General features: G+C 39.1%; 1 long non-coding RNA gene across 1 annotated transcript in view; it reads right to left on the reverse strand.

Moving 5' to 3' along the window:
* LOC125282668 (uncharacterized) overlaps positions 1-23,663 on the reverse strand; it is an 87,901-nt gene continuing 64,238 nt past the window's right edge. Inside the window, exon 3 of the long non-coding RNA XR_008960788.1 lies at positions 1-23,663. This exon is cut by the window's right edge and continues 12,792 nt beyond it. This is a non-coding gene — a long non-coding RNA (uncharacterized LOC125282668).

Raw genomic sequence — 23,663 nt, forward strand, 5'->3', positions numbered from 1 at the left:
TTCCTCTATGATCTGTTTTGTTTCTTAAATTCCACATATAAGTAAAACCATATGGTATTTGTCTTCCTCTGACTGACATTTTGCTTAGCATAATATCCTCTAGTTCCATCCACATCATTGCAAATAGCAAGATTTCATTCTTCTTGATGGCCAAGTAATATTCCATTGTATATATTTTGAACTGTATGAATTCATACATTTTCCTCAATTGAATTTTGAACCTGGGATTTGGATATTTCTTCCCTTCCACCTGAGCACATATACTCTCCCAGTTTACATGCTCATTTCTGTGATTACACACACAAATCATTAACAAATATACACATGACCACATAATCATCCCTTATACACACAAACTTTATTAACACACACACACACACACACACACACACTTTTTGATTTTACACTCCCCTTTCCCAACAGAAAGACACATATGGACACATAAGACATATACATGTCCCTTTGGATAATGTCTCCTGTTCATACCTTACTCCACACCCATGTAACTAAACATACATATACACATGAACTCACACACAAATGCCAAGTTTCAAGAATCATATCAACTTTCGGGCCCTAAATGTGCCTGGTAAATTCTTTGGACTTCACCCTAGGGACTGAGATTGCTGCTTGAGCAACAGAAGAGAGAGGATCTGCAGAGTAGGGAGAAGAGGGTAGTACAATCAAATTGTGAGATGGGAGACTTTACTATTAATAAAGCCAAAAGCTTTTTATTTTATAGTCCCAATAAAGGACACCTGTCTACAAATATCTCCCTGACTTAAATGTCACAACACTTTAGAAAACTTCCCCAGTGAGCTTAACTTGGACATCCTGAAACATGTCCTTCTTTCACTACCAGAAAAAGTCCACATGGCGTTCAGGAAAGACAATTGAGTCCTGGAGGCAGAGACCTAAGTTTGAAACCCATATCTGCCTCATAAACTCTCTTAGTATCAGTTTCCTCATGTGTAGAAAGATGATAATACTCACTACTTAGTGTTGTGGTGACAATTAAATGAAGTGTGACAACATATGTAAAGTACCCATCACAGTCTCTGAGACAAAGTAGGCTCTCAATTAATGATAGGTTGAATACTGTGTTATATTCTAAACACATGAGATGTTACACAAAGCCAAGTAGTCTAAGGAGTAGATATGAAATGCTTTTACAAAGAATGACATTTCAGCTCAATTCCTCATTGCAACATCAACAAAATTAGGAGGGGAAAAACAAAATTTGGATTTTTCATAAAAATTAGGCAAGTATTTAGGATTCTTTGCATGAGACTTTGATTTCCAAATAGCTAGATTCTTGCTTTGTAGGGAGAAGTTCAACTTACAGCCCATATTTCCCAGCAAAGGTGGCAAATGGGAACCAAGAATCTGGAGATGTGAACCAGTGTGACTATAGCCTTAGAATGCATATCCTCAATAGCTTTTATGTTTTATGTTGTCTGTAGAAAAATAAGAAAAAGATGTCTCAGAGATCGATTGATAATTGAATAGCCCACACATCAAACTATCAGGCAGTTAGGTCTCTGTGACAGAGTGAGACATAAATTGGACTTGGACTCAAATGCTTAGGAAACTTAGAGAAGTCCTAGTTTTCCTATCTATAAAATGGTGTCAATATTATCGTAAGGATTAAATGAGATATCAAATGTCAAGTGCTTAGAAAAAGGCTTAGAACACCTTGTAATGGTAATTATTATTATTTTTACCCACCTCATGAGTTTATTGTAACAATGAAATAAACACACTGTAAAATATTATTTTTAGTTTTATAAAGCACATTTAATACCAGCTAGATGTATTTTGACTCAGGGGAGGGGTTCTTAACTCAAATGTTCACTTTCAGCCAAAATGGACTTCTATACCATATTTTATTTTAATTAATTTATTTTTTCCATCTAAAAAATCAGAATGTGGGGTATTCTTCTTCTACTTTCTACTCCCCTCCCATCATGTCACCCAGCTCTACTGGGCTTCATTAAAGAGAACACTCCCACCCAACCTCCACAGAATGTCAAAATGAACCGTGATTTTGCCCAGAAACTGCTTACCAGCAATATTTGCAAAATATCTGTGCTCATCTGTCAGGCTTCTTAGCCAAACATGGCCATCCTACAAAGCTGTAATAAAACATGAAATAAACCTTTCCATAAAACATTTAATAAAGCTGTAAAAGTTAAATAGCTCATAATAAGCAACCATAAAAAAGCATGTAGCCCAGTTCTTGATCATTAACTTTCATTAGGGCTTGGAGGAAAACCCAGGCTATTCTTCTAAACTGCCCAGCTTACAGTGTGGAATTGAATCAAGGGTATTGTTCCTGGGATTCTCTCCACTTTGAAGCCAAAGGGATTTCACAATTGTTTCACTGAATTGAATCTAAGATGATCAGATTCTTCTCACTGAGGTAAAATTAATTTGCAAAGAGACTTATTGAATTTCTTGGAATTCCTGCACTAGGTTTGAGAAGAGAATGGATTTTTTTTTTTTTCGCTTATTTCTCTAAGTGTGATGTTAAGCAATAAGTAGATGTTGTTTTTGGCTGCTCAGCATTCAGTTCTCTTTCCTAACAGTGCCCTATTTCCTTTCAGAGAGATTCCATTATATGGATTGTTAGAGGTTTGGGGTATCTCAGAGAACAGACCCCATCTCTCCCCAGACAAGGATGAAGCATCCTAATCAGGCCTTGTCTCCCAGGACTGCAGTCAATCTGCCCAGAGTGATAACACGGGAGGGAGGGAGGGAGTAAACAGTTGGTGCTCACTGGTTGTCTCACTCCATAGTCGCATCCTGATGGGTTTGTTCAATAGTTCCTGCTTTTGACTGCACAGTCTTGCTCTGATTTCTCTACTCATCAGAGATCAATCCCCTAGCCCTCTCCTTGATTTTATAAGTACCCAATAAACTCCTTTTCTGCTCAAGTTTCCTAGAGTTGTTTGCTACTGCTTATGCTAAAGGATCTTAATTGCTTCAGTGTCAAGTAATAATTATCATTGATTACTATTTATTTTCAAAAACAGAAACACATGGTACAGGGAAAACTACCAAAAGAAAGACTTATGCAATGATAATTAGTCTACCTCACCATTCTCCTCATGAAAACAAAACAAAACCAAAAAAACCTAAGGTTTTTCTATTACAAATTATATCTAAAAGAAATTAAATCAAATGGTTGTCAAAACTGCAGAAAATACAAAAGGGAAAGCATAAAACTCATATCAAAAAATTCAACTGAGGAGGTATAGACCAGAAATTTCTATCCCACACAAAATGATTTTAAATCCCCTAATAGTTGAGAACTTCATATAAATATTTGCCTAATGGCCTAAAAGGCACTGAGAAGAAATGAAATCCCTGTGAGTTGAAACCTTATAGATTACAGTTGGTGGCTCCAAATTGTTTGAGGTTAAGAGGATTTATGATTTATAAAAGACTAGTATTGTTAGCCCTTGCATAAAACAGCTACATCTCACAGGCTCATTTTTACCAGGAGCAGCTCCCTGGAGCCAAAATGATATACAAAATGGAACACTAGCTTCTATACTCTGTTCAAATCCCTTCGTCTTTCAGGCCAAGTTAATTTAAGTGAAAAAAAACTCAGAAACTTGGGAAGTAAATTGGTATTTAATACAGGTCCATCAGATCCTTTTCTTTCCCCTGAAGTCTTACTCACTGAAGAAATCTTAATTAAGAAGAAGGCAGGGGAGTGGTCTAAATGCATATGTGATGTATTAAATATCTGACAGACCATTTGCACACTGACCTCACTGGTAAGCCGGGATGGAGCACAAGCCTGTAACTAGGCTCAAGGGCAGCTTGAACCCATCACCACTGAATAATGGCTGCTGTCTTTTTAAAACTCTCGGAGGTTCACATTGTAGATTTCCTTCCAGTTTCCAGTGGTATGAGAGACACCGCCAGTATAAATCTTGTTGTCACAAAAGAACAAGTTATAGTATATATTCAACCACACACACAAAAAAACTTTCAAATAACATTAAGTAAAACCCACAAAACCAAGGAGAGTCAGAAGCAAAGCTGAAACTCTGTCCTTAAGTCACCCCCATTGTGTTTAGATCTTGAAGAATACCAAACTCATCCTAAGGTATCACCAGGACTGTGTCCACACAATATTAAGACAATAAGACAAACTGGTTAAAAAAGAAGCAGCAGCAGAAAAGCAAAGAAAAGGAAAAAAAAAGAGAAAAATCTTGTAGTTTGAGTCTGTTGACAAAGGAAATACAAACCAGGCTCCTTTTGTGAATTTTCATCTGTGTGTGGACCTAAACACCATGTCTACCCCCCTGCCACACACACACACACACACACACACACACACACACACACAGACCAAATGCTGAAAGAAAGGGAAGATGAAGCTTGGTGTCACTTGGAGGTTTCTTCCCTAGAATCATGGGTTCTAAGCAAAGGTTTTTATAAAACAAGTGTCACTATTATTTGGCTTAACAAAGTATATCTTCATGTAATACATTTATGAATCAAATCAAATCAAATCACTTGACCTAAATGGTAAGAAAGCCTGGCTATCCCTGGGAATCCATTCTGAAAAACCACAAGCATTGACAAATCTGAGACAGGAATGCTGGTTGTGAGGCAGAAAAGCCTGGTGGTTAAGGGCCTGGGTTTTTGAGCCAGAGAGACCTGGGTTTCAAACCTATGTAGCAGTCACTTGCCACTTGTGTGACCTGGAACAGGAAGCTCACTTCTCTGAGCGGCAGATATTTTACCTATTAAATGAATAAAGCAACACCCACCTTACAGGGTTGCCATGAGGATTGACTGAGATATTTGTGAAGCCCTTAGCATGGTACCTGGAGCATGGTAAACCTTCCATAAACAGTGCCTACATCTGTGAGCATTAAACATTTCCGAAGAGAAAAAATAAGACCAGGCCTCTTTAAGATCAAGATTGGAGGATGGTGAAGGTTTCTAGATGCAGAAAGAATTTGCTTTCATTACATGGAAAGTAACTTTCACATAGGGAAAAGGCTGCAAAAGTGAATCATTCATTCCACAAATATGCCAACTATGTGGCATCAGGGAATTCAAAGATGAACAAGATAGAAATGGTCCCTGCCCTCCAGAAAATAACAGTCTGGAGGGCATGCACACACAGAAACGGGCAATTACAAAGGTCCCATCTCTCACACAGTACCCTGGTGCCCCCCCACACACAGCCCCTCCAGAAACCACACCAGGCCCTCTCCCTGTTTCTCACTCCACTTCCTGCCAATCCAGGCAGAGAACTTGGAATCTTTGATCCGGGTCTTTCTGGGTCATAAGAACTTCATAAGATGAGCAAACAGCTTCTAGCCAATGACTGAACCATAGAACTTGAAGTGCCCTAGGCTACTGTTAGAAACTGAATTGTGTGTCAAAATTTGTATGCTGAAGTCCTGACCCCCAATACCTCACACTGTGTATTTAAAGATAGGAGACTTTACAGGAGTGATTGATTAAGTTAAATGAGGCCATTTTAGGGTAAGTTCTAATCCAATCTAACTTATATCCTTACAAGAGGAAATTTGGACACACGAAAAGAGAAACCAAGGATTCCCACGCACAAAACATCATGTGAGGACAGTGAGAGGACTGCCATCTTCAAACCAGGGAGAGAAGCCTCAGGAGAAACCAAATGTGCCAACACCTTGATCTTGGACTTCCAGCCCCCAGAACTATAAGAAAATAAATTTTAGTGGTTTAAGTCACCCAGTCTGTGCTACTTTGTTATGGCAGCCCCAGCAAACTAATACAGTTACTCTCTAGGTGACTGCAGGGGAGAATAGGAGCCTTTGTGCCCAAGAGCGGACAGAAATGTATTGAGTGAATGACAAAGGGTGTCGATTCTACTTTTATTTTTTTTTTAACTTTTTATTTAAATTCAATTTAGTTAACATATAGTGTATTATTAGTTTCAGGGTAGAATTTAGTGATTTCATCAGTTGCATATAACATCCAGTGCTCATTACATCAAGTGCCCTCCTTAATGCCCATCACCCAATTACCCCATCCCCCTACCCACCTCTCTAGCAAACCTCAGTTTGTTCTCTATGGTTAAGAGTCTCTTATGGTTTGCCTCCCTCTCTGTTTTTATCTTATTTTTCCTTCCCTTTCCCTATGATCTGTTTCGTTTCTTAAATTCTACATATGAGTGAAATCATATGGTATTTGTTTTTCTCTGACTTATTTTGTTTAGCATAATACCCTCTAGTTTTGTGTGGTATATATATACAATGGAATATTACTAAGCCATCAAAAAGAATAAAAACTTGCCATTTAGATTCTGCTTTTAAAAGAATATGATGCCTTGTGAAATGGGCCATCTCTCCAGAAAAGTTTTCTTGATAAGGGTATTGTCAAACATCATTTTTACCCACTCAAGCACCTACTCACACATAATTACCAACAACTAGTTCAATGGGACATTTTCCTAACCAAATGAGCCTAGCCAGGAGACTGCAACAGAATAGTGTCAGGCACATAATAATAATGGCCTATATTTTATTGAACACATACTACATACAGCCACTGTTCTAAGCACTTTACATGTATTAACAAATTTAATCTTCACCACAAACTATGCATTAGTTCCCTGTGGTTACTATACCAAATTACCACAAACTGGGTGGCCTAAAGCAACAGAAATGTATTCTCTCACAGTTCTCAAGTCCACAGGCTGGACTAAAGACTAGAATTCCTAAATTAAGGAATTGGCAGAGCCATACTCCCTCTCACATCTATAGGGGAGAATCCTTCCTTGCCTCTTCCAGTTTCTGGTGGTGATGGGCTATGCCTGGCATCTGTGACTTACAGTGGCATCACTTAAGTCTCGCCCCCATTGTGACATGGTGTTCTCCTTGTGTTTGTTTTCTTATAAGAACAGCAGTCATTGGATTAAGACTCACCCAATTCCAGTATGAGCTCATCTTAATTTAACCAATTATATCTGCAAAGACCCTATTTCCAAATAATGTTACATGGTGAAGTTTCAGGAAGACATGAATCTGGGGGGACACTATTCAAGCCAGCAGAGGTAGGCACTGTTATTGTCATGTCAGATTTTGAGATTAAAAGACCTGAGCACAGAGATGAAATAACTTGCTAAGTTTGCCCAGATAATCAACAGCAGAGCCCAGATGCAGCTCCAAAGCCCATGGTAACAGCTTTGCTATGCTGTCTCTCAAAAAGTATTTCCTAAATGAATGAATAAAATGGTCATAAATGGCTGAGCGCCAGCATGCTCCATTATGTCGCCCTGATTTCCCTCCTCAGCGTTCCTCTCTGAGACCACTGCACCAGTCTCACAAGTAATGTCCCTGTTTCTACTTTCTCCTTTCTCAAGTCCGTCCTCCACATGACCTCCAGAGTTGAATTTTCATAACACAGATCTGATCATCAATACTGCAAAGATCTTATTTACAGTTCTTAAAAATTGAAATTTGGGGCGCCTGGGTGGCACAGCGGTTAAGCGTCTGCCTTCGGCTTAGGGCGTGATCCCGGCGTTATGGGATCGAGCCCCACATCAGGCTCTTCTGCTATGAGCCTGCTTCTTCCTCTCCCACTCCCCCTGCTTGTGTTCCCTCTCTCGCTGGCTGTCTCTATCTCTGTCAAATAAATTTAAAAAAATCTTTAAAAATAAAAAATAAAAAATAAAATAAAAATTGAAATTTGTAACTAGCACAGCAGCCAATGTTCTTCACACACTGGACTAAAAGCTCTATGTGTGAAGGGACTGTGTCCATTTTTGCTCACCACTGCATCCTTAACAACATGCACAGGTGCCTGGTACCAAGTAGGCCTCCAAAAGTCATTGTTAAGTGAATGGAAAGATGAATGAATAAATGAATGAATGAACTAATGAATTATCTGGGCCAACCTACATTTCTAGCCTTAGGTCCTGCTACTTTACCTACAACCATTCTCCACCACTCAGATCTCCTCACCACCCATTTGCCTTTGCAGTGTTGTAGACATACTTGGCAGCTCAAATCATGAACCCAACTGATGTGCCCAGGTGCCTTTGTTTTACACTGTGCCCTGTGCCAGGTGTATCATAATCACCCTCAGGGCCCAGCTCAAACTTCCCCTTCCCATAGGTACATTTAGACTACACACACACACATACATCTCTCACACACAGACTGCTTCCACTTAAAAGGGCACCATTGAATTTTGTGATGTCACCAACACTGCATTTGGTTTGCTCTATGACATCTAGTTGTAAAAGGTTTCTTTCTATCTCCACCCATGAGAGGCCCTCTCCATTTTATATAATCAGTGTCTAGCACAGTGTTCATCAGAGAGTAGGCACTCGATAAATGTTTGCTGGATAAACAACTGAATGAATAGTCTAATGTCAATGTGTACATAAACACAGCTTTTATTTCTATTTTGACTAAGGTTTGACTGTGCACATACAGAATTCAATTCCCAAATGATGAAGCAACTTCTTGGCTTTCAAAACTACCCAAGCACAGATGTCACACAGCTAAGGGAAGGCTGAAGCTGAAATTGTAATTCAAAAACAGATATCCTAGGGGCAAACTTATGAAAATGCACTGGAGGCCCCTGCCACTCCTTGAATTCCTATTTGCCTGTGTGATGGGTAAGTGACATGGAGGGATGAAGAAATTGACAATGTGATTCCAGCACCAAGGACTGCTTTTACATCATTGACATAGCTTTATAACTTTGTTGTTTTTAATCAATTACATGTGGAGTCCATTTCAGTCCATTAAAAAGCCTGTTTAGTCATTTCTCATTTAATGTAATTATGGGGATAGTGTGGCATGGAGGTTGAGAGCATGGAATAGGAATCAGAGAAACCAAACATGCTCTAGTGTCCCCCATCTTTAATATGTATATGAGCATGTAGGGGCATCTGGATGGCTCAGTGGGTTGTGTCTGCCTTAGGCTCAGTTCATGATTTCAGGGTCCTGGGATTGAGCCTTGTGTTGGGTTCTCTGCTCAGTGGGGAGTCTGCTTCTCCCCTCCCTCTACCCCTCCCCCCATCATTTTCTCTCTCTCTCAAATAAAAAAATAAATAAAAATATTTTTAAAAATATGTATGTGAGCATGTAGGCATGTATACATGCATGTATTTCCCTCCTTTGACCATCCATCCTCCTCTTTTTACCATGTCATTTCATGATCTCCTTCACAGCAAGACTCTCTAAAGAGTTATTTACATATATTTATATGTGTGTCCCACTTCCTCACTTCACATTCTTTCCAGAACCGCAGTCAGGTGGCTGTCCCCTCACAACCAGGCCACTCATAACCAAGTTCAACACTGTCCTCCATGTTGTCACCTCCCTGTCCTTATCTTACTTGGCTTTTCAGCAACAATCTACACATAAGGACCACCTTCCTTGTTTGAAATATTTATCTCTTCTCTTGGCTACTGTTAACTCCACTTTCTCCTAGTTTCATCCCCTCCCTGCCATCTCCCAGTCTTTCCATCTGGCCTTGAAATCCTGGTGTGCCTCAGGACTCCAGGCTGGCTTTCTTTGCCTTTCTGTCTGTCTCTCTGTCATTTGATCCTGTCCAGTTGTCTTAATGCCATATGTACACTCACAACACTGCCTATCTTGGCTTTGTCTCTGGACTTCTCACTCCTCTAACAGTCCACTAGCCAGATAGAGAATAGAAGAGAAGTAAGCATGGGGTCCATACAGTCAGAGTGCCTGATTTTGAATCCTTACTTGACATTTATTTGCTTCAGAACTTTGGAAATTTAAGGACCTGTTTCCTCATCTATGAAACAGGAATAATGCCTCACAGGATTCTTTTAAAGATTAAATGAGTTGACACATTTAAGGAATATATACCAGTTCCAAGAACATGGTAGACACTCAATAAGTTATAGCAATTATTATTACCAGTAGTAGCAATAGGAGTGTGTTCTCTTAGATATGAAAGACGCATCTGGAAGTTCATCTTCTTAAAATAGACCTCTAGATTCTCCTTTAAAAACCCATTTCTACTTATGCCCCTGTCATACTACTTTATCTTATTTTCTTCATTAAACTTATTACTATGTGAAATTTCCTTATTTGTGTCTTTACCTATTTACTGTCTGCCCCACCTCAGGCTAGGAAGCTAGGATTTAAGCTTCATGAGGGTAGAGCCATGTCTGTCTTGTTCACTGCTGTGATTCTACCACCTCAAACAGTGACTTGTACTAACACATAGTAGGTGTTCAATACATAGCTGCTAAATGAATATATTGATGAATGAATTGATAAACAATTTGACTTGGACTTGGTACCTATACCTGGCATTTACTAGCTATGGAATATTAAGAAAACATTTAACCTTTATGAGGCTTAGTTTGCTCACCTTAACTAACAGAGTTACTGTGAGGGTTAAGTGCACCTAACATGCCTAGCACAGTGCCTGGATCAGAGTAATTATTTTTCATTATGTGATAATGAAAAAATGAAATTATCATTTGTATGAATCACAGAATAGTCATTAGAAGGAGTTGGAATCTAAGGAATATGAAGCAAGATATTGTCAGAAAATAAAAAGTATGTAGTATATAGAAAGATAAACTTTTAGAACTAGAAGGAACCTTCAAGGAGAAACTTTTTTATTCATTTCATGAATATGTAGATGTGCAAACTGATGCCTGGATAACTAGGCGATTTTTCCAAGATCACAGACCTAGAAATAGAACTAGAATCTAGGTCGCCTAACTCCAAGTCCATTAAACATGATATAGTGCCTTAACTTTTCCTAATTATTTTGGCTTGATAATTAATCTACATGAAAATACCTCATACATGAGCTTCAGGTTGAATTCCTTTTCATATAAGAATAAATTATAACCATTTGAAAAATATTTCTATTGCTGGCAAGATATGAAAAGACATACAGATATCAACATAATCATGACCAATATTTTTCTCTCCCTCATTTCTCCATTCATTCTTTGGTCACCTACTATAGGTTCAATGTTGTGCTTGATGTGGAAGAAAACAAGTGGAAGACACAGTCCCAACTTTCAAGGAGTTTGGGACACAATTATCCATGTTGGTTACTCAACAAATGCAACGGGTTATCCAACCGATATATGTTGAGCCTCTGCTCTGTGCCAGATACTTCGCTAAGTTCTAGAAATGTGGTGGGGAGTTAGAGTGAGGCTAGGCTACTGTAACAAAGAGAACCAAAATAATTCAGTGGTTTGAAGAAGATTGAAGTGAATTTCTTTCTCATATGACAATTTGAGGTAAGGTACAGGTCGGTGGGTAGTTAAATTCCACTTGGTCATCTGGAGATTCAGGTTTCTTCCCTCCTCTCTACCATTCTCTGAGGCTTTGCCTTGCATCCTCCGTACAGTGGACACTGGGTCACAATTGATTCCAGCTGGCAAGGACAGAAAGGGAAAATAAAAGTGCCCACACTCTATTTGTAGAAACTTAATCATGTGGCCACACACAACTACAAGGGAAGCTGGGTGACATCGGTAGCTGGGAGTCATGTGCCCGGCTATAATTCTATCACTGTGGACAAGAGGAGGAAGTGTTTGCAAAGACAGCTGTCCTGGCCTCAGTGAGTCAAACCTTCCCAGCTTCCCTACCTTTGTGTGCTCACAATCTAGAAGGGAGACAGAAAATAATCAAATCCTTATAAACTATGATAAACACCATGAAGGAAACATACATGCAGCCTGAGAGCATAGAATGGGGAGGCTAAACTGGTCAAGTCCAGAGTATTCAGGAAGCAGGAAAAACCTATGGAGAGGCCAGACAGCATATGGGGAGTGGCTTCAGTCTCTGTAGCCAGTCAGAACATTCAGATTTCAGGCTTAGCTCTAGAACTTTCTAGCTGTGTAATCTTGAATGAGTTATTTTACCTCTTGTGCTTTATTTTCCTCATTTGTAAATAAGATTGAATAATAATTATTTACTTAATAATATAACAAATTATCATACCTTATTCTAATACCATGATTTTATTATTATTATATGCTATAGTTATCATAATCATCGTTATTGTTATGTCATAAGTTCCTTTGGTATGAAGATTAATTGTAAGTGCTAAACTACAGACACGTACTAAATACAGCTAACACTCTCTGTTGGTTTGGGGGAACATGCATCAGGAGGTCAGGATTTAGCAAGTAATACTTTAGGTGAGTTACCTAGTGGTGAATACTTAACATTTTCTGGCAAAAGCACAGGCATTTGTTATGCTAAGTAATCCAAGAGTTTCTATGTTTTTATATTTTAGTCTGTGAAAAAGCCCAACTTTGACTAAGTGCGCCCTATATGTTGAATGAGGAGAAATGTCTAACTAGTAAATCTCTGAGCTGTTGCCACCAGAGTAGGTACAAATAACGTTATTTACAAATTAGACATTTGTTTGAGAAGTATCAAGGGATTGTAGATAGGGACCTCTATCCATACACTCAGGTGAATATTCCTGTTCCTTTGTGCCTATTCCCTCATGTTTTAGAAATTAACTAATTTCAGTTCTAAGTCCCCATTACACTGTGCAGTTAGGGTATTCAACCATGATCATTTTGGGATCTCCTCTCACTCTGGCACTAGATAAGCTCTGGGGTCTTAAGTAGCACCCTGAAACAGGGAAGCCCCTTTACTCACCAATCACAGTAGAGACCAATTCATTCTGTGATTTGTGTTTTTTTCTATTCAGATGGTTTCCTCAGGTCGTGGGATTGTGACGTGCCTCTGGGGAGCCCAGTGTTTACTCTTGGCCTCCTCTGCCACTGTTCCCTTCGGGATCCAGCCACCTCCTTGAAGCACTGCCAGGGAGGGGTGGTAAGGAGAAGGATGTTGTCCACTGCTCACAGAAACCACAAACCTCTGCCCCTTTCTACTGTCTGAGAATTATTTTTTTTTAGTCTGGGAGAATCTCACTCTTTATGGTTCCCTCAGGGCCATTCTTTCTCTCCTCAAACTCTCTAGACTGCAACCTTAGAAAATTTCCTGAATGGCATGGAATCTTGAAAACAAAAGCCAGAAAAGGTCATTGTTTACATCCTTTGTTCCCTACCATAAAACTCCGAGAAAGGGAAATAAGATCCCACTGCCTGCTTAACTGGTGGACAGCAAAAGAGAAAACTCAGAAAGATGTGTAGAAAAATCATCTTGCTACCTTGACACCTGTGTTTCTGTCCCACTGAAGGAACATTTTCATCAGAATCTCTTCCAAAATTGCCTCACTCAGAGATTAACCTTTTTCTTTGTGCTCCAAGACATTGGGACAAAGTGCAGGACTCCAGCATCAGCTAACTACCTGAAAAGAGGAGGAGACACTCAAATGCAGAGTATGCATGTGTGTTTGTTTTTCCTTGTGCTAATTTGTTTCCATTAACAGTTGAACTGGTTATCAATGATTACAGTCCTGGAGTTTTCACAATAAATCAAGATATCTGGCATTTCTTTTGAGGAAAACAAAAACTGGACTCTCAAAATACTGAACCTGTATTGCCAAATAGCAAAACTGAGACCAAGTTGTGGCATCTCCTTTAGATGGGAAACATGCCCTCTGGTTTCCCACAGAACCGAATACCCCTAACTCCCTAAAATCCAGATGTGGTGCCAAGATGCTAGGTATCATCATAATTGTGATGTCATTTTTAACTGTAGAATTAAGAAGAAAATGACTATTTTATGGGCCCTTGTTCCATGTAGAGAAATTAAAGATAGACAAGAGGGCATCTTTGCTTTAGGAAAAGTGGGAATGAAGATGTTTCCTTGTGCAAATGAAAAATATTCCTACTTGTTTAATATTCACATGAAGTGTGTCTGAGTCTAAGAATACAACTTAAGAGTAGGTTGCCAAATAAAATATAAAATAAAATTTGAATCTCAGATAAATAATGTTTTTTTCCTTACTGTAAGTATGTATTAAATATTGCATGAGACATACTTAAAAAATCATGGTTTTTCTAAAACTTCAATGTAACTGGGCATCCTAGGTTTGTTTATTTATTAAATCCAACAACCCTATTTATTAACAAGCCGTTAGAAAACAAATATGCCTCCTCGTTCCCTTTACCTGTCTTACTAACTTTCTGCTGTGGTTGTGTAGGGAAAGGAGAAGAAAAGAACCTAGAGAATCAAGAGCTGTCAGAGAACATTTGGCAGAGTGCTGGGGAAAAACACCCTCCTTAAATGTAGATGGTATAGACACTATTTCAAATCTGGACATGGACATTGAACAAGTGCAGATGAAGAGAATGAATAGAGACCATGGTATTAGAGGAAATGAGTCTTGCATGTAAACATCAGAGACCATAAGAACATAAGGTCCCAGAACAGGATCAGCAGAAAGTGGGAAATTAAAGGAAAAACACATCTGAACCAGAGCAGGACAGAGACAATTCGTCGGCAACACTTAGCCAAGAGATTTTTAGCAAATTCTTTGTGAGGAGCAAATAAAAAATTGATAGTCTCCATGGTCACATATGATTAAGTTGGTATCAATTGTTATGTAAATTAGATGTGGTCTCTACTTCAAAGAACATGTTCTTTCACACTCAATTCAACCTGACTTAAAAAATTATTTCATAGGGACTGTTTTAGATAGATTTCTGGGCTGGGTGTGTCTGAGTTCTACCTGAGTAGTCAAGACTTGGGTTTCTAGGTGATTAATATTTGGGAAATGGTTTCCCTGACATAAGGCTGATGAAGAAATTGATTCCTGGGCTGTCTGGGTGACTTAATCAGTTAAGCATCCAATTCTAGGTTTCAGCTTAGGTCATGATCACAGGGGTGTGGAATCAGGCCCCACCTTTGGCTCTGTGCTCAGCACAGAGTCTGCTTGAGATTCTCCCCCTCTTCCTCTACCTCTCTCTCTCAAATAAAATAAATTTTTTAAAAAGACATAAAAATGGCTAACTGACACATGAAAAAATGTTCAACATCATTAGCCATCAGGGAAATTCAAATCAAAACCACATTGAGATACCACCTTACACCAGTTAGAATGGCAAAAATTAACAAGTCAGGAAACAACAAATGTTGGTGAGGATGTGGAGAAAGAGGAAACTTCTTACACTGTTGGTGGGAATGCAAGCTGCTACAGCCACTTTGGAAAACAGTATGGACGTTCCTCAAAAAGTTAAAAATAGAGCTACCCTATGACCCAGCAATTGCACTGCTGGGTATCTACCCCAAAGATACAGATGTAATGAAAGAAGGGGCACATGCACACCAATGTTGATAGCAGCAATGTCCACAATAGCCAAACTGTGGAAGGAGCCGAGATGCCCTTCAACAGATGAATGGATAAAAAAGATGGTCATATATGCAATGGAATATTACTCAGCCATCAGAAAAGATGAATACCCACCATTTGAATTGACATGGATGGAACTGGATTATGCTAAGTGAAATAAGTCAAGCAGAGAAAGACAATTATCATATGGTTTCACTCATATGTGGAACATAAGGAATAGCAGGGAGGACATTAGGGAAAGGAGGGGAAAACTGAAAGGGTAGAAATCAGAGGGGGAGAGAACCATGAGAGACTACGGACTCCAGGAAACAATCTGAGGGTTTCAGACGGGAAGGGAGTGGAAGGATGGGGTAGCCTGGTGATGGGTATTAAGGAGGGCATGTGTTGTAATGAGCAGTGGGTGTTATATGCAAATAATTAATCACTGAACACTACATCAAACACTAATGATGTACTGTATGGTGACTAACATAACATAATAAAAAAAGAAAGAAAGAAATTGACTCCTATCTTGAAGTAGTAAATGTGAATTGGAAGATAAGAATGACAGCACCCCTGCCATCCTGTGATCTATCATTGAGAGGGTAGAGAAGGACATGTGAATACATTGTTGCATAGAGTATGGTAAGTCTGTGATAGAGGTAGGTATGAATGCTACAGGGGAGGGAATTCTGTCCAAGTTTGAGACATTCTTGGAAGGCTTTCTTTAACAGGTAATAACTGAGTGGAATCTTCAAGAATAAATTGAAGTTAAGTGAGAAAAGTGGAAAAGTGTATTCCAAGCAGGGAGGTCATTTTGAGCAAACAGGCCAGGAGAGCCCCCATAACGCCTAGAAAGCAACTGATTAACTGGCAAGTGCCAGGGAGGGAGAAGTGAGAGATAAGACTGGAAAAACAGGTAAGAACAGGTCACCAAAGCCTTGTGTGGCCATGCTTAGGAGCTCAAGCTTTCTTGTGTAATCACTACCAAGCTCCTGAAGCCTTTTATGTAGGAGTGACAAGGTCTAATGTGAACTTTAAGTCAACTGTAAGGAAAGAGCAGACAGAACAGCTGCAGGGAGGCCACTTACAAGATTATCACAAAACTCAAAGTGAGGGTTGACCAGGGCTGAAACTACAGCAGCAAGAAAGAAAGGGAAGGAATGAATAGATTTAATACATAATATGGAGATAAAACTAATTAGATGTAGCAATTGATTGAATGGGAGAATATGAAGAGACTTGGATAAGATCAAAAAGCCAAGGATGACTTCCAGCTTGGATCACTGGGTGATGCCAACCAAAATAGGGAATACCAGAGAGGAAAGAATATGAATTTGGCCTTGGACATGCCAAGTTTTTAGATGCCTGTGGAATATCCAGATGGAGATAATACAGGAAGTGGTGCTGTTTGTAAGACCTTCAAAGTCCCAGGCACTCTTATTTCTGGAAGCCCCATCCCACATCATAACAAACATATTAAAATTTATCCACATCCCACATTAAATTTAACTTTTGCAATAAAAAATTTGAGTTTTTATAATTTTGATTTTTGAAATTATTTTCAATCTATTTAATTTTTGATTGTTATGATTTTTTAAACTGTTTACAAATTGAACATTTTAAATAAGAAATTTACTTTTGTAACGAAATTAACAAAAGGTTATGTTTTAAATAACACTTATTAATTCAGGTTTGCAGGATTATTTTGGAGTTTATCATTTATTTATTTAAGACTCACAGGTGTTAATAGGCCCTTGAAAACTCACAGTCTCCATCATGAAGCTCATCATGCCTGATATAAAACTATCCAGTGAGCAGACAGTTGAACATTAGCCAAGAAAGATACAGTTTTATGAGGCAAAAATATGTAAATTCTAAGAGTGAATCTAATTGCCTCAAGAAAGCATATAAATTGAGAAAAGAACTGGGAAAAAAGAAAGGAAGAGCACCAACATCTAAGAGAAGGTAAGAGGAACAAGAATTTCACAATGGAGATGGTGAAAATGGTGAGAAAGTTGGGAAGAGAATGAAAGCAGAGAACCAAGGGGCAAAAAATATTAGAGACTTCAGTTGATCATTGAAGTAGTGCCAAAGGAAGTGGAGTGATCCATCCAATAAAACAAGGACTGAAAGTGTCTAGAGACTGGGCTAGTGATCTTAGCTAGTGTGGGGAGGCCATCATAGCTTAGAAAAAACATCTCCAGGAAGAGAAAGTGATAAAAACTGAAGGTTGGGAGGGTTGAGAAATGAAAGACAGATGAGAATGTAGAAGTAGTGACTGTGGAAATTGAGAAGATAGGACAAAGAGAGATAGTCCAATAGGTGGAGTGAAACATTGCCCCAGTGAGGTAGTTGGTGTGTGTTTGTTTAGATTAGGAAATTTTTGAGCACTCTTCTGAGCCCAGAAGAAATCTCCAAGACAGGTGGATATATTAAAGTTAATAGAGAAAGGATGAATTGGTGGAATGATGACCTGGAAGAACAAGCAGAGTGGAGCAAGAGCCTAGGGCCAGTGTCTTCTTTGATGGGTGAAAGGATGTCTTCTCTCCTGGGGTGACAGCATATGGGGTGACATGCTAATTTTTGGACTTCAGCATATGTTCATTTGTACCATTATTTCTCTTATTTATGAATGTGTCCTGTCTCCCAACAGGACCATGCAGCCCAGAAAAGGATTGTCTCTTAACTTTGCTTCTTTTCTACTACATTTGGAGGTAGTTTCCTGGGCTGCATTGTTAAAGGACATTAGAGATTATGTACACAGTCCTTTCCTGGCTGCATGGTTAAAGGACATTAGAGATTATGTACAAAGTACAGTCCTTTCCTGGGCTGCATGGTTAAAGGACGTTAGAGATCATGTACAAAGTTCTCTCTCTTTCAGTGTTTTTTAAAGAAGAAATTTCAAAGAATATATGTTTATGTTTTCTAAGAACATGATAGTGGAAAGATTCTCCTGGTTCCAGGGGCAAGAATCTTCCCAATAATTCACATAATTAGAAGAGGAAGATGAGAGGAGAAAGAAGTGGAGGTCTACAACCTAAGAGAAATTGAATTCCTCTTCCTAATCAGTTACATATCAATCATCTGTAAGTTTATCCAAACCCTGTTTGGCTCTATTTATTACATCCATTCATTCAACAAAAATGTGTGTGGGCTTGGCACTGAGGCTCTAGGTTCCTATGTAAAGTGACAAATTCTGAGTGAATATTTTTCAATGTATAGCACTGTCCTCTCTTTTTTGCCCTCAAATACTTCCTTCCAACTTTGAAGGGTGACCCACTGCTCAACAGTTCTAGTATTTGATGGACAATTCTCTGCTGACCCTTTCTTAAGCTTTTCCTCCCTACCACAGAACAGATACAAATACTGTTCACTTTGACAACTCTGGGGTTGGCTCTGGAATGGGAATGGGTTTGGATTGGTGGTGTGGCGTGAGCTGCAGAAGATGAGAAATGAGCATACTGACGTGATCTCCTATTAGTCAGAAAAATTCTAAGAAACTGTTCCCAAAGAGAGGCGGTAAGAGGATTTTTTCTCCTCTATTAGACTTATATAACTCGTAAAATAACAGGCTGCCATTTTAGAATAGTTGGTGTTGGCATGCTGTTGTGAAAATTACATGAAACTATTCTTTTTAGAAAATATTACTTCAGGTTTTAGGTTAAAGCTTGATGCCAAACACAGATGAGTAGTTGGTTTACACAATTATCGCCTTTTTCTTAGAAGTAAGGGCAAAACCTCAAAACATGCCACAGCAGAAAAGCTATTTCTGTCACTGGCTAACAATTGAAGGACATCCATAAACCTTTGGAAATTAATATCCCCCAGGAAAATCTATTTGACGAAAGTCACAAGGAAGTTATTAACTAGAGTTAAGTCACTGACAAGAGATATTATTAATGATCTCATCAAAATTTCAAGTGCATTTAACTATCACATTGCAAGCCTTATTATTGACGACTCAGAGAATATTAAATTATTCTACAGTAGTTGCTTGGCTAGAGATCAAATAAAAAAAAAGATGAAAAGCTTAAGTTCTAGGTAATTCCATAATTCTTTAGGCTTCACACAATTAAAAAGTTAGAGTCATTAGCCTTTCTGTCTCCCTCTCCCCCAAATCTACTGATTGCTAATACAGTCGGTTCCTTTTAATTGTTAATTGTTCCCTGTTTCTCTTCCAAATGCTGACACAGGCAGGATGAAAGTCAGAAAAATCCTCCAAGCTTTGGTTTTCCAAAAGCAGCTCAGGAAGCTTAGTTTATTTTCAGATTGGAAGAGACACTTTCAAGTACACTGGGTCTTTAATTGCCATCCCTCAAAGACATTTTCCACAAGGGAAACAAGCATTCTCCTTCCCACTCAATTCTCTCTCTCTGAGATCTTGACCAAACTTTCAAGTTGACACCAGGTTAAACTCCATGTTTTGCCGTTGTTAATGTCCTCCATAAGTGCAAGAGCTTGACTAAGCACTGATGTTGGGTAATAAGTTACATATAGAGAGATACAGATCCTAAAAAACCCACCTTTTCAAAAATAGAGTATTTTATAAGGTCTTTCTAAATTGTAAGTTTATCTGGTTACCTAAGATAATTTTCTCCTCACTTCAGAGCCCCTATGTTCAGGAAACATTTAATGGGTTTCTATTACACACATAGCTCTGTGCGAGGAGCTAGAGAGAAATGTAAACGCGAGATGGTTTTTAGCATTCAAGAAGATCCAGAAATAAAAGCAGGCGGATGATACATACAAGTGGTATGCCAGGAAGTCTGGGACATGGAGAAGAGTGGAGTACTAACCCAATGTGGAAGGAATGAAGGAGAATTCAAAGAAAGCAACCTGAAGGGGATGATGCCTATGCTGAACCTGGAAGAATGAGACGGAATTAGGAAGGAAGGAAGCTTGCATTCATTAGTGTCTACAATGACCAGGTACTTTACACATGGTTTTCCACGAAATTCATTCAACAACTGTAAGAAACTACTGTGTTCTATTTGTGGATGAGGGAAACTGAGGTTCAAAGAGAGTATATAACTTGCAAGTGGCAGACTTGGGATTCCAACCTTACCCTCATAACCACTGTAGTCTGCCTCTCTGATGTCCACTCTCTGTTCTTGCTCCCCAGGTCCACCATTCTGATCTCTGCAGAACTTTCAGACAATGCCCTTCAAAGAAAAGAGCTTTACAAATTCAGCTAAGACATAGAAAAATTAGTTATTCCTGAGACAGTGGAGGGGAAGTAGGGGGAAAGGTGAGGAGGAGTGTAGGTGAAAGGGGCAAGAGAAGCATATGGTATAATATGACTTTTCTGTGACCCTCAACTTCCCAGCTAAATATCTGTCACATTAAATGTGCATTGAGAGCATTGGACTTTTTGTGAAAGCAAGCAAAGGAGCACCTTCTGTATGCAGAAGCCCAAGTATAAGGGGTCCCAAAAGATGAGCCATAGTTCCCAAAGAGACAGTGAAGAAGAGGTGAAACATGTTTGATTTCTAAAGGGGTGTATTTTGATCCATCATGGTATTTTCTTGCTGTTGTCATTTTTAATCAGAATGAATTTGACAACATTGTAAAATTCAGCAAGTTTCACTATTAAAAATTCAGACTTTCAGCTTTTCTTAAAAACCAGTGAATGGTGTGGCAACTCAGCCCACAGTTCAACAGGGAATAACTGATGGAAGTTGGTTTTCACTGTTAGATGAGGCACACACTCTCCAGTTTGCCACAATCCTCACTATTCCACACTACCCTACGTAACTGAGTGAACCTAACCAATGTGCCTCATTCACGTTATTTATCTGACCCCAGTAGGCTTTTGAGTTTGTAAGCCCAGCTGTAAGGCTGAAAAACTACCACAGATCTCTTGGTGGTGGGAATTGTGGTGGCTGGCAACTTCTTCTTTAAGAGAAGGGTTATACTGTTAAGCTTTGTTTCAGCAACTAGGGAAGGAGGCAAGAACTACCAACTCTTAATTATTAAGTAGGTAATTTAAATATATTGAATCTTCTAATCCTCACAAAAACCCTGGTAGGTAAATATCACAATTACCTATATTTTACAAATAAAGAAACTAAGACACAAAAACATTAAGTACCTTGGCCAAATTCAGCCTTCTATAGATGAGAACTGGGATGTGAATCTGGAACCCCAAGAACTCCAAGGATTCCACTCTTCCCTCTATCTGAGCCTTTTACCGGATTGTGAGATCCCCTGTCTTTTGTATTCTCCCACACTGCCCCAACTAATTGCCTAGTGAATAGACAGTGGTAACCTTTTTTGAGGTAGCAAATTGTGCAGAATGCTTTGGCAATGTTCGAATCCTTTTGACTCTGAGCTAACTGGTGTTGGAGAGTTGGCAAATTCTGGTGCCCCCTTCAGAAGCTCTTTCCTTTTAGTCTATGTATGTGCCTCTGTCCATATTGTTCCATAATATAACCAAGATTTGGAATAATAGTGGGTCAGAGGGAAGATGTGGAGCATGGGCTGAGCTGGAGAGGCATGGTCAGGGGGACCGGCCTTTGAAAGTCATGTAGCTTTGAAAATAATCACTGAGGAATAGGGTTGAAACAGAAGAAAGAAAAAGAGAAAATACAGAGAGAAGGGGAAAATCCCTGTTAAGAATGGGGATAGCATAAAGAAGAGAGAGAAGCAGAAAAGAAAAAGGAGAAAGACAACTATGTTCGAGTAACTGAGAGGGAAAATGTCCCCCTGCAAATGACAGAAAACTCTCCACTGGACAGAGGAAAAAGAGCTTGTAGGAGGAGGAGGAGGAGGAGGAGAGAGAGAGAGAGAGAGAGAGAACAGTGCTTCACTGCTGATCTCAGACCATCTCTCCCCACATCTTCACATCGTGGTGCTATGTAAATCCTTTCCTTACCTCATTTACCTCTTTTACCAGCCTCCAAGGGCATTCTGTTCCTCTTTCTAGCCCAGGACAGGATAAATCTTCTCTTCTCTGCCACTTTGTCACAAAAGACAAGCATGAATTTTTTTAAGAACTTTGTTATCAGGGTGCCTGGGTGGCACAGTCTGTTAAGCATCCAACTCTTGGTTTTGGCTCAGGTTGTGATCTCAGGATCATGAGATGAGCCCTGCATGGGGCTCCCCACTCAGCATGGAATCTACTTAAGACTCTCTCTCCCTCACTCTCTGCCCCTTCCCCCTCAAATAAATAAATCTTAAAAAAAAAAGATGAAGAAGAACTTTGTTAGGAGCCAAGGGGAAACCGAAAGAAATATACAAAAGCATGGCAAATGGCTAAACATACCACCACAATGCTCTAAACTTAAGATAGCTAAAACTGATCAGCAAGTTGCCTGATCCAACCTGAATTCTATCTTTCTTTCAATCAACGGATATTTATTAAGTGTCTATCATGTGCCAAACATTATTCTAGGTGCTAGGTACAAATCATAGAGCAAGAGAGGGAAGCCTCTACTCAGACTCCTCTTTCCTGTCATCTTTTGGCCAGACATCCCATATGACCAACTTGCTGTATTTCTTTCTGTCTGTATCTGCTTAGAATATTTTGTCTGCAAGTGACCGAAACCCAATTCAAACCAGTTTAAGCAAAATTTGGAATTTATTGGCTCATAATAACAGGCTCCCCCATTATCTGAAAGCGGAGTGTTCCTATGAAAACTTTTGTAAGTCTTAGTGGCATAAAGGGAAGAATCCCCATCTTCCAAAAGTTTGGGTTATGTCACTTTGCTATTACAAAAGATCTTCATTAGTACAGTAATGGACTTTTTCATAAATTCTCTTTGAATTTTTTGCAGTCAGTGAAAACAGGTACTAATGTAGGTCTTCATAATGTGAACTTCCAGAAAGTAGGGGATAGTCGTAATATGTTAGTTTCAGGATGGCTAGATCCAGCATTCCAATGCTTTTCTTAAGGAGTCCGCTTTCTTCCTCAATCCTGCGCACCTCCTTTTGTCTTTATTTTTACATGGACATTCTTCATATGGTAGTAAGATGGTTGCTGGCAGCCCTAAGCTTACTGTGTAGTGCAAGTCCCCAAGAAAAGAGGAAGCATCTTCATTGGTATTGCCAACAAAAGTCCAGTAGAGATCTCTGATTGGTCTGGCTTGGGCCATGTGACTGACCTTGAACAAATTAAGTTAATTCCAGTCTCATATTGTCCCAACTTAAATAGACAGTGGCAGACACAAACATGAAGCCACAAATGACGATCAATTCACGATAGATGTCCTTACTCTTTTCTATTCTCAATTAATTAGGATCTAAGCATCAGATTTTTGAATGCCATATTTGGAAATCAAAAGAAAGAACATGTGTTCTTAAATAAGACTAGCTTCAAGGACCCTGCCCATGAAGAACAGGCTCACTGACCCAGCTCCAATTTTATCCTGTCAATGTTTAAAGGTCTCTTCAATTGACACTGATGTGTCTTCTTCATTTTCGACAGCATAGTA

Source organism: Ursus arctos, unplaced genomic scaffold, assembly GCF_023065955.2.
Source record: "Ursus arctos isolate Adak ecotype North America unplaced genomic scaffold, UrsArc2.0 scaffold_21, whole genome shotgun sequence".
NCBI classification, from domain to species: domain Eukaryota; kingdom Metazoa; phylum Chordata; class Mammalia; order Carnivora; family Ursidae; genus Ursus; species Ursus arctos.